The sequence below is a fragment of the Oncorhynchus tshawytscha genome, linkage group LG25, assembly GCF_018296145.1.
Source record: "Oncorhynchus tshawytscha isolate Ot180627B linkage group LG25, Otsh_v2.0, whole genome shotgun sequence".
In the NCBI taxonomy this organism is placed as follows: Eukaryota; Metazoa; Chordata; class Actinopteri; order Salmoniformes; family Salmonidae; genus Oncorhynchus; species Oncorhynchus tshawytscha.
Window position 1 is genome coordinate 6,360,689 of NC_056453.1, and position 10,450 is coordinate 6,371,138.

General features: G+C 40.5%; 1 long non-coding RNA gene across 1 annotated transcript; it reads left to right on the forward strand.

Moving 5' to 3' along the window:
* Positions 1 to 3,828: 3,828 nt before the first annotated feature.
* Positions 3,829 to 8,048, forward strand: LOC112224106. The gene is made up of 2 exons (XR_002949425.1): positions 3,829 to 4,055; positions 7,206 to 8,048. It is a non-coding gene; the product is annotated as an uncharacterized LOC112224106 (long non-coding RNA).
* The last annotated feature ends 2,402 nt before the right edge of the window (positions 8,049 to 10,450 follow it).

Consider the following 10,450-nt stretch of genomic DNA (forward strand, 5'->3'; position numbering starts at 1 on the left):
AATATATAATCTGGTTACAAATAATTCTGCAATGGTTATCTGTTTGAAATGATAGGCCAAACCCCAATGTAAAGTCCCGTACTGAATGTGCCCTATTAGATTGTCATGCTGAATCCAGATTTCATATACAGTGCATTCGCAAAGTATTCAGACCCTTTGACTTTTCCCACATCGTTAAATCAATCTCCACACAATACCCCATAATGACAAAGCAAAAACAGGTTAAGACATTTTTGCAAATGTATAAAAATTTTAACAGTTTGCTATGAGACTCTAAATTGAGCTCAGGTGCATCCTGTGTCCCCAAGAACACAGTGGCCTCCATCATTCTTAAATGGAAGATGTTTGGAACCACCAAGACTCTTCCTAGAGTTGGCCGCCCGGCCAAACTGAGCAATTGGGGAAGAAGCGCCCTAGTAAGGAAAGTGACAGAGAACCTGATGGTCACTCTGACAGAGCTCCAGAGGCAGGGACTGGGAGACTAGTCAAGATCAAGGGAAAGATGTGCGGAGCAAAGTACAGAGAGATCCTTGATGAAACCTGCTCCAGAGCGCTCAGAACTTCAGACCGGGACGAAGATTCCCCTTCCAACAGGACAACGACCCTAAGCACACAGTCCAGACAACACAGGAGTGGCTTCGGGACAAGCCTCTTTAATGTCCTTAAGTGGCCCAGCCACAGCCCGGACTTGAACCCGAACATCGTTGGAGAGACTTGAAAATAGCTGTGCAGCGACTACCCATCCAACTTGACAGAGCCTGAGAGGATCTACAGAGAAGAACGGGAGAAACTCCCCAAATACAGGTGTGCAAAGCTTGTAGCGTCATATCTAAGACTCGAGGCTGTAATCGCTGCCAAAGGTGCTTCAACAAAGTACTGAGTAAAGGGTCTGAAACTTATGTAAATGTGATATCAGTTTTTTGTTTTTGGTAAATTTGCTAAAATTTCTAAAAACCTGTTTTTGCTTTGTCGTTATGGGTTATTGTGTGTAGATTGGGGAGGGGGGGGATATTTAATCCATTTTAGAATAAGGCTGTGACATAACAAAATGTGGATAAAGTCAGGGGTCTGAATACTTTCCGAATGCACTGTATACTACTATCCCTCTCAAAACGTATTCACTTTACCTGTGGTCTCCAGAATTATGTCCCGTTGCATTTTCCATTTCTTGTCAGGTCGTTCACAGTTTGTTTTTTGGGGTTATTTCACTCCTTCAAATTCTGTTTCCACCACTGCATATCGATGCTTCATTCTAGAGGTAGTGGCTTGCGAAAGTATTCACCCTCCTTTTTCCTATTTTGTTGCCTTACAACCTAAAATAGATTTTTGGGGGATTTGTATCATTTCATTTACACAACACTTTGAAAATGCTAAATATTTTTTATTGTGAAACAAACAAGAAATAAGACACACAAAAAAACTGAAAACTTGAGCATGCATAACTATTCATCCCCCCCAAAGTCAATACTTTGTAGAGCCACATTCTGCAGCAATTACAGCTGCAAGTCTCTTGGGGTATGTCTCTATAAGCTTGGAACATCTAGTCACTGGGATATTTGCCCATTCTGCAAGGCAAAACTGCTCCAGCTCCTTCAAGTTGGATGGGTTCTGCTGATGTACAGCAATCTTTAAGTCATACCACATATTCTCAAATGGATTGAGTTCTGGGTTTTGAGTAGGCCATTGAAAGACATTTAAATGTTTCCCATTAAACCACTTGATTGTTGCTTTAGCAGAACGCTTTGGGTCATTGTCCTGCTGGAAGGTGAACCCCCGTCCCAGTCTCAAATCTCTGGAAGACTGAAACAGGTTTCTCTCAAGAATATTCCTGTATTTAGCGCAGCCCATCATTCCTTCAATTCTGACCAGTTTCCCAGTCCCTGCCGATGAAAAACATCCCCACAGCATGATGCTGCCACCACCATGCTTCACTGTGGGGATGAGAGGTGTTGGGTTTTTGCCAGACATAGTGTTTTCCTTGATGGCAAAAAAGCTACATTTTAGTCTCATCTGACCAGAGCACCTTCTTCCATATTTGTGGGGAGTCTCCCACATGCCTTTTGGTGGACACCAAACGCGTTTGCTTATTTTTCTTCTTTAGCAATGCCTTTTTTTCTGGCCACTTGCTTAGTGGTGTTGCAGATTCTGGAGCCTTTCAGAACAGATGTATATATACTGAGATCATGTGACACTTAAATAAAGTCCACCTGTGTGCAATCTAACTAATTATGTGACTTCTGAAGGCAATCGGTTGCGCCAGATCTTATTTAGGGGCTTCATAGCAAAGGGGGTGAATACATATGCACACACCACTTTTCAGTTTTTTTAAAATCGTTTTTTGAATAAAGTAATTTTTTTCATTTCACTTCACCAATTTGGACTATTTTGTGTATGTCCATTACATGAAATCCACATAAAAATCTATTTAAATTACAGGCTGTAATGCAACAAAATAGGAAAAACGCAAAGGAGGATGAATACATTTGCAAGGCACTGTAAAACAAAAGGAAAAAAATGATTTGTATTTCTTTGTGCGATTAGCAGACATGAAACAAAATGGCAGAAATAAAAACTAGCACATGTGCTGATACTTCACTTTTTACTCTACTTTTATTTGCAAATGCAAATGTAAATGCTCATACTGTAGAGCCCTGTAAATTGACCACCTGGTGAAATAGACATTCTTATATGCCAATACCTAAATCTACCCACAGTTGGGGGGGGGCATTCCGGCCAATGTTATGAACCGTTCTCCTCTCAGCAGCCTCCACTGCTAGCTAAGTTATAAAATATGACCTTACAGTGTTAGGCAAGAATATCAAGGTTATATTATTGTAGAGAACAATCCAGATAATGATTAATTATGTCATTTATGACATACTGTAGGGCAGCGAAATCTACGTTTTGACATTAATTTTGTAGCACCCTCTTGAATTGCCACATTTTTCTCTACATTGTGTCACGAACCGGCTCAAAGCCCGTAACAAAAGGGAGACAACGTGGAGATAAGGAGTAACAAAACATATATTTATTAAATACAGTAAACTAAGTACAATATACAATGGTGTGTGTAATCAGTAATCAGTAGTGTAAGTGAGTGTTTTGCATGCATGAATGTGATAATGCAGGGTGTTGAAAGGTGCCAAAGCAAACAACCAAAAGGCCACCAAGATACACAACAAAATCTAGAAAGGTGTCTGCATGGAGAGTCTCCTCCATGAATGTGGAAGAGGTCTATTTATCCTGGGACACACCTGGCCCAGGTGTTTCCCATGTAGCTGACGACCCTCCCAACTCCGCCCACGGGCATCCTAATAAGGAAACAAGAACAAAGAGAAAATACGGCAGACAGAGTGGGAGGGTCGTCACAATTGTCAAACAGTAGTGAGTGATGTGAGGGTTGAAAATATACTTGGCCTATCAGGAGGGTGTCTGTGTGTGCTGGAAGTAACATTTTGCAACATATGGTGTGACTAGCGGGAAGGCTATGGCTAACCTTGGGTGTAGGCAGTTATCATGAGTTGTGGGGGAGACATACAGAGCATAGTGTTGTGAAAACAAACTGCATTTTGTTAGACAATAGCAGGAGCCAGATGTGTGATAACTGTATCTAGGGTATGAGCGCTTAGATATTCTGCACAGCAACAACTACACCTGCTAACGGGAGCGCCTGGGGCTGGGACCAGCCTGTGCGCCAACGATAGGCTGAGTGAGTCTAAACCACGCCCAGTCTCTACTCTGATAGGCCAGCTCAGAAGCGGGAACTACTTCTATCAGAGTACATTAGAAGAACTTTATCAGGAACTAGTCAGTTCTCTGTTCTGCCCTGCGTGGTGTTACAGTGAACCCGTATAGACGAAAATTGCATTTACCATTTATTGCTTGACTAATAATAAAAACATAGAAGATTCTCGGTAACTCCGTGTCACCTTCTGTCCTGATGCCAGATTCGATTGACGCAACGCTAACAATTGGTGAAAAATTGTCTGGCCGATTGGCCATTGCTTGTCGTCGGATGGTGTGCCTCACAAATCCTGACCGGTCAACTAAAAAACGTAAGCAGACACCTATTGTGAATAACTAAAGTTCTGCATATTGGCATTATCCAAATTTAGTTTTGTGAGACACCTGTTTAATGCAAGTTACCAAATTATGTTGATTTAAAGTTTGGAATACAGACAACACGTGTGAAGTATACGATGATGAATGCAATTTTGAAACTGATCAGATAATTTGTGATATGACGGTAAATGTAATGTACTAAATACTGGTTATCAAGTTTGTTTGAAGTTAATAAGTCAGGGACTATTAACATAGATTAGAGTGACGATTTTAAATTGGAATTTACCCTAAATTCACCTTACAATTTAACCCTAATTTTGTTTAAATTAAATAAAATAGAACGCAGTAGAAATGACTAGTCAGAAGGCTGAGAAGGTGTTGAAAACATTGAAATCAACACTAGAAACTAACGAAGGTAAAGACAGAAAGGAATGGAGGAAGAGAGGAAAGAAGTGGTATAGGGAGTGGATAGAGGAAGGTAGTATTACTGCACCCAACAGACTCCCAGTCGACGGGGAGCCCGGTAGAATATTAGAAATGCTGGAACGAAAAATGGAAAAGACCTGTTCCGAGAAAATTGTTTGTGTCATTTAGAGGGAACATAGCTTTGAGTCACTTTTCAAAAGCTGCTTAAAGTTCCTAATACATTTTTAAAAGTAGTTGAATATCGTCAGGGTAGTCTGAAAAGATGTTAAAACTAGCAACAAAATTGCTAGGTGGCCATCACTGATTGATGGCGTACACTGGGCTATATTTGGCTATAAGAGAGGGAGGCCTGAATAGTTGTATCGTAAAAGTTTTGTAATAGTTCCCGGTTATTGATTTTGGTTTGATTGTTCAGATAACACCAGTGAAATTAAACAGGAGGTTAAGGTATACTAACATTAGAATCTGTTTTCCTTATTGGGAACAATGAAAGGTCCGCAAAGTGGATTGCAGGCTGAGTTTATTTTGTGTTAAAGGGACAGTGCACGTTTATCGCAGTTGTGTGTGTCTAATGGCAGGGTATTCCTATCAAGCATTTTGGGGAGACTGTTTGAAGAGAGACTGAATGGGTTTTAGATATGACCATTAAGGAAATTTAAAACAAATGATTTGAGAGAGTACAATATAATTATTAGGTTTTGTTTGTAGTAAACGTTTGGGTTTGAGGGTATTTCATTAGTACAGCCCAGCGACAAGATATCTTAAAGGGATACCCTCACATATAGAATATTAGAAGTTTGGTTTTCTGAGTTTTTCACGAAACACGTTAACTCTTTAGATAAAGGTTTTTTTAATGTCTAATATAGCATGGAACACGGCTGTAAAAGGGTGGTATAACCTTTGACCTCTATCATGGCTTTCCCTTGTGGTCTGATCAGCCACAGGGGAGGGCCATTTGGATAATGAATTTGTGGTCATTGGCGATACCTGGTTTTAAAGGTAAATTAATTGTAATGGAGTTTATAGCTCTTGGACATAATTATAGTTTGAACCATAGAGGAGAAAGTGGAATTGAGGCAAGACAAATTATGGGGAGCGGGGGAATAAATTCTAGTGAGGAAGAGGAAGAGGTTCAGGATTCTGTTTTAAACATTGGCTGTGAAGGTTTCAAATTGGCTACTATTGATTTAGTATTACAACAGGAACAGAAATCATATTTATCATCGATCATAAATGGGGGAGGATATGGTCCTTTGAGGTTTGGGCAGGACATAGTTTAAGCCAATAGGGCAGGAAAATTCATGTGAAAAAAAGTGATTTTATACACATAAAAATTATTTATGAAAATAAATCAATTGCAGTTCTTAGGGATGGTAAATTACTGTAGATAAGGTATCTCACACTATGCAACATACAGTGGGGCAAAAAAGTATTTAGTCAGCCATCAATTGTGCAAGTTCTCCCACTTATTCAAGATCCTTCCCTCTTGAGGGTCTTGAGAGGCGCCGTGCGTCGGGGGGGGGGTACAACCCCTTGCAACTCCAGAGTATGTTTGGTCTTGTGTTTTAAGTTATTGTCCTGCTGGAAGGTGAATTTGTCTCCCAGTGTCTGTTGGAAACCAGACTGAAGCAGGTTTACCTCTATGGATTTTGCCTGTGCTTAGCTTTATTCCATGTATTTTTATCCTAAAAAACTCCCTAGTCCTTGCCGACTACCCATAACATGATGCAGCCACCACCATGCTTGAAAATATGAAGAGTGGTACTCAGTGATGTGCTTAACCCCAAACAACACTTTGTATTCAGAACATAAAGTTAATTTCTTTGCAACATTTTTGGCAGTTTGACTTTAGTGCCTTATTGCAAACAGGATACGTGTTTCGGAATATTTTTATTCTGTACAGGCATTGGAAAACCTCCCTGGTCTTTGTGGTTGTATCTGTGCTTGAAATTCACTCCTCAACTTAGGGATCTTACAGATAATTGTATGTGTGAGGTACAGAGATGAGGTAGTCATTCAAAAACCATGTTAAGCACTATTACTGCACACAGAGTTCATTCAACTTACATGACTTGTTAAGCACATTTTTACTCCTGAACTTATTTAGGCTTGCATAACAAAGGGGTTGAATACTTATTGACTCAATTAGATTTCAGCTTTTCATTTCCACTGACATTATGGGGTATTGTGTTAAGGCCAGTTTAGTCCTATTTTAAATTCAGGCTGTAACAACAATATGTGGAAAAATAAAACAGTGTGAATACTTTCTGAAGGCACTGTACATACACTTCATTATTATGCTTTTAACAAGGTAAAGCGTGAAGCTTTTGCTGTAAGACCTGCTTCCTAGTACCTGCGCCAAAACAGCTGATGTTCTGACTGCCCTTCAGGACAAACAGCACATCCATCACTTTGTATTTGCTTGTATCCTCTATAGCCAAGAAATCATAAGTGGCTGTGATGGAGAGAAAGGAAGTACATTTTACATCTACAAACATTACATCTTGGGCTGTTTTCCCAGACACAGCTTTTTAGTATAGGACCAGGCTTAACCTATGTCAATTGAACTCTTTAGAGACTTTTTAGTTCAGGACAAAGCTTAATCAGTGTCTGGGAAACCGTCCCATAGTGAAAAAAAAGGTTCAGCGTTAAGACACCTATTAACTTGCCTTCTCAAGTATAATGTGTTACTGTATCTCTTCTTCACCTGCTTGAAGGAAGGTGCTGGTTCAGAAGGTGAGATATTGCGGCCGGACTGGACAGGGGATGATGAAAGAGAAGGTGAAGAAGATGATGAGGCAGAGGAAGAGGGAGAGGAAGAAGACAGCCGTCCTCCAGTGGGTCAACTGCTAAGACCCAAACTCTTCTTGGTCTGAGCTGATGGTGCCGCTCCACCACCCTCAACCGCCTCCCTCTTCAGAGGGTCGGCTTCTGTTGGCTCCATCATCTCCTCAGCAATGCATCACTGCTCAAACAGACCTAAACATAGAGCAAATGTGGTCTAGGGGTTAGAGAAAAGGACACAAACCTGCACTGCCCTTATTTTTGACACAGTACCAAAGCTATTCAGGGCTGCCTGTGGGACTCCAGCCATCTCACTCCAAACCTTTTCAAGTTTTCCTTCAGAAAATTTTTAACAGAACAATAATATGCTTAACCCATGACCTAACACGCACTGTTTATATCCTGTGGCAGAATTCCAGTATTTCATTCTAGCTATTCACCCTGACTCCATATGGCTCTGGATTCAATCTGTAAACAATGAACTACTATATTTGACTAAATTACTCATCCATGTCAATATAGCGAGTTAATTTCGTGAGACGATCCATTGAACGCCTATGCATTGGTCAAGCTACCAAAACTCCTAGCTAGCTAGCTACCTGCAAAAAATTAACGTTGGCATAGCTAATCTAGCCATAGTATGTTAGCTACGTAACGTTACTGGCTACAACATGTATTCATTGGTATTCTCTCAGACAGTACTAGCTAGCTAGTAGTGTCAGCTGTCACCATTCCTATTCCAGCTCATAAATAAAGAATTGTCTCATTTATTTCAATTAGCGGGTTGAATTAATTATTTATTCTACTTTAGATGCTACTTCTGTCCGTGTGTGTGTTTAATCAAGAAGTGTCAATACAACATCACCTGCGTAAACCACCTTTGACTGGCCCTATCGTGAAATGCACCCTGTGGGGGGCAATGGCAACCAGTTGCACCCAGTTCTCAGGGGAAATGGAAAGAGAGCCTGTCTTCTTCGGTGTGGTTTATCGGCGGTTGGCATTCAACGTTATGGTGTGTTACCGCCACCTAATGTAATGAATATTTTAGACTACATCTAATGACGTTGTACTCAACATCATCTTTAAACTAATTTCCTGTATCCCCTTCTCCCTCATACTAGATCTCAGCCTCTCTCTTTCCCTCTGATATTGCTCACACTGTGACAACACATGTTCCACGGTCTCTGTTTCCTGTTGGATGCTTTCCTATCACATTTAAGGTCTTGTTCAACTGGCTCTGTCACACCCTTAATCTTGTAAAAAATAACCTCTCTTCTGTCCCTTCCTGTTGTTCTCCCCTCCCCAACTTTCCTCTGAACTTGAAATAAATGCCTGCCCTTAGTATCTCTATTCCAGTTGCTCCTACCATTTCTCCCCCATCACTGTCCATATCATTCTTTTTGCCTCTGCCTTGCTCATCAAAACTACCACATCCCCACTACTAAGTGCTTGTTTAGCCAGTACATCAACTGCCTCGTTCCCCTCCACTCCCACATGAGCTGGGACCAATGTAAATATTATCTGTATACCCATTTGTTTACTCCTGCCATGGGTTTGTAGCACCTCATAAAGCAGGTCTTGTCTGCTACGTGATATAAAGGACTGGAGACTCCTTAACACTGCACATGAATCAGAGCAAATAACTACTCTTTCTGGCTTAACGTCCAACAGTATGGACATAATTTTCGCCCTATATACAGCCAGATGATCTGTAATACGTTTCCTGATTGCGAACCCACGTTCCTCCACTTCAAATACTGACCCAGTACATCCTGTCCTTGGATCTTTTGAACCATCTGTGTAAAAGGCCATAAATTCCTGATACACAGTTTCCAGACGTCTCTTAAACCAATCAGATGGATCAACACCCTCCATATATTTCTGTAGTCTCTCCAACACTTCTGGATCAACTACTGGAGGCGGGAGTAGCCATGGTGGATTTACAGGAATCAGCACCAAACACCACAAAACACAGGGCTTTTAAAGGAAAATACAGCCAATCCCCAGCTACCTGTCTGATTAGCTAGCTTACTGCAGGTGTGTCTGATACAAAAAAATAAAGATTTGGGTATGTCACTTTGGGCAAAAATTGAAAAAAAGAGGCAGATCCTGAGACATAAGAACTACCAATAAATAAATTAATAAACAAAACTAAATCAAACACCTTTTCTGTATAAAACAAAATTAAACAGATCTGATCCCTACACAGGCTCAAGGGGAACCTGTTAGGGTCGGTCTTCCAACGCCAGTACCTCTTGTAAGTCTTCAGGTGTAAAATCCTTGAGTCACAAAAACTTTTCTGCTGTCCAGTTTCTTAGATTTCTTTGAGACTTGTGCCGTACAGTTGCTAACTGTGGCAATGAACGCCACAAAATCCACCTTTTTAACACACAGCGTATCTTTTGACTGGATTAAAGGTGAACTGCGCCAAAGATTATGGATATAGCCTATGCCGTGTTCAAAACAACTGGGAACTCTAAAAGCAATTTGCTCGGGTTGGGAAAAATCAATTTGAAAGGTCGTCCAACTCAGAATTCCAACTCGGGAACTCAGGCCTCTTTCTAGAGGTCCGACTTTCCGACCTGAAGGTCACTGATTTCATGATTTGACCTTTATTTTTCAGAATTCCCAGTTGTTTTGAACGCAAAATACTGATAAAATTGCCTACATGTCTCTCTGCCCTAACAATGGGAGTCCTTGTCACTACGGTCTCTTTAGGTCCCACTTATCCTTTCTTGGGATTGGTTGTTGTGGAAAAATTATTGCACAGGGAAACTCAAAGTCAATGTTAATGTCCTTGCCCAAGCAAGGGGGAGTGATGATCGGAGAGGCAACGTTCTTGGTGGAAATCTTAAAGTTGAAATTAGAAACAACCAACCTAAAGCTATTAATATACCTAGAAAGCTAATGTAGCAAGCTTGCAACAATTACACATACTAGCTGGCTAGCTAGTTTTATATTTCGGTAATTTATTCCAATCAATTTCAGAATAAAAAATAAAAAAATGTTTATGAAGCTAGCTCCGAGACTAAGCCAATTTTCCAACTCTAAAATCAATGCCATACATACAGTTGAAGTCGGAAGTTTACATCCACTTAGGTTGGAGTCATTAAAGCTATTTTTTCAACAACTCCAAAAATGTATTTTTAACAAACTATAGTTTTGGCAAAACAGTTAG